At 38.2% G+C, this 1,598-nt stretch overlaps 1 pseudogene; it reads right to left on the bottom strand.

Annotated features, from left to right (window-relative positions):
• Positions 1-355: 355 nt before the first annotated feature.
• LOC119570114 overlaps positions 356-1,598 on the bottom strand; it is a 1,516-nt pseudogene continuing 273 nt past the window's right edge.

Raw genomic sequence — 1,598 nt, 5'->3', positions numbered from 1 at the left:
ATATATATATATATATATATATATATATATATATATATATATGTGTGTGTGTGTGTGTGTGTGTGTGTGTGTGTGTGTGTACATTCATATATATACTGTATTTATAAAATATACTATATAAGAATATGTATGTGCATATATAACCATATACATATGTGTGTGTTTTTGTGTTTATGTATGTATATACGTATATATACATATACACACATACACATATATACATATATTTATATACAGACACGCAAAAATATATAACTTAGAAATATCAAAAGGAAAATATGTAAATATCTAATACATAAAATTATATTTATTTTCATGTCTTACAAAAAGATGTCATTTGTATTCAGTTCTTTATTTTTCTTTTCTTTTCTTTTTTTAGATATGACCAATAAATGGCTAGAAAACTGCTTTCTTCACGTACTTCACGACGCTCCATAGACGGTATGCCTTCTTCCCAGGGCACTAAGAATTATAAAATATTGAATTTCTGTTAAGTTCACCCCCCTCCCCCCCAATATGGCTTGAGATCAGTTGTTTGGTGACTAATGATCGATGGTGTAGGCACCCAACAGACAAGCACAGCTGGCGGGAAGCTTGAATGTCTCGATGGCAAAGGGGAAGTACTGATCATAGGGGTCGTAGACAAGGAAGCGGTGGTAGATGGACTTCTGCAGACACTTGGACTCGTAGCAGTCAGGCACCAGAGGACATGCATCGCCGGAAGTGAGACACTCTTCGATGCGTGTAGTCTGAGTGAGAGTCTGATAATGGACATCGATATTGTTTACAATGACACGCCACTTTCCCTCGGTGTTCTGGGCACGAAGGGGCCTGATGTAAGCGGTCTCTGATGGACACAAGTAAGTTTCCTCATCCAGGGTATTTGGCCGGTCCACAGACAGCTCAGTGTTGAGTTCAGCTACGTCAGCATAGAGGGAGAGGAGCTTCTCGTAATGATACTCAGCTGCGTGTTTGATCTCGTAAGTGGGATAATGGTCGTCTTGTAGGCACCATGATTTGGTTGTGTTGGCAGCACATTCTGGCACAGCAGGCTCGTGTTCATGCTCATGGGAAGGCTGTGGGTGATAAGCAGGAGCAGGGTGGTAGGAAGGTTGTGGATGATATGCGGGCTGTGTATGGTAGGTAGGTTGATGGTGGTATGAAGTGCGTGGTGGTGAGAGGAACTGTGATGGCTGACGTGTGAGTTCTGGTCGGCCAGAACTGCGACTACCAAAGACAACGAAACCTGCAACATAGAATATGGTAAGTGTGGATATTGATGAATCTAGTATCCGTTATATGTGGTATTTCGTGTGTGTACTTATGCACACGTCCACATTTACATGCGCATATGTATATGTGTGCATATGCAAGTTTATATATATAATTAAATACATGGATAGCTAGATAAATAAGAAGATGCATTTGTTTATATTATAAAGATAGTTATATATACATTCATGCACACAGGCTCATGGAAATAATATATATGTGTGTGTGTATAAGCATTGTACTGGCATTTGTGTGCATATATGTATATAAATTATACATATAAGTAAATATGTATATACATGCAAATATATGTATGCATATATATT

Source organism: Penaeus monodon, unplaced genomic scaffold, assembly GCF_015228065.2.
Source record: "Penaeus monodon isolate SGIC_2016 unplaced genomic scaffold, NSTDA_Pmon_1 PmonScaffold_22057, whole genome shotgun sequence".
Lineage (NCBI taxonomy): Eukaryota > Metazoa > Arthropoda > Malacostraca > Decapoda > Penaeidae > Penaeus > Penaeus monodon.
The sequence above is the reverse complement of the archived record's forward strand: the minus strand, read 5'-3'. Positions and strand labels throughout refer to the sequence as shown.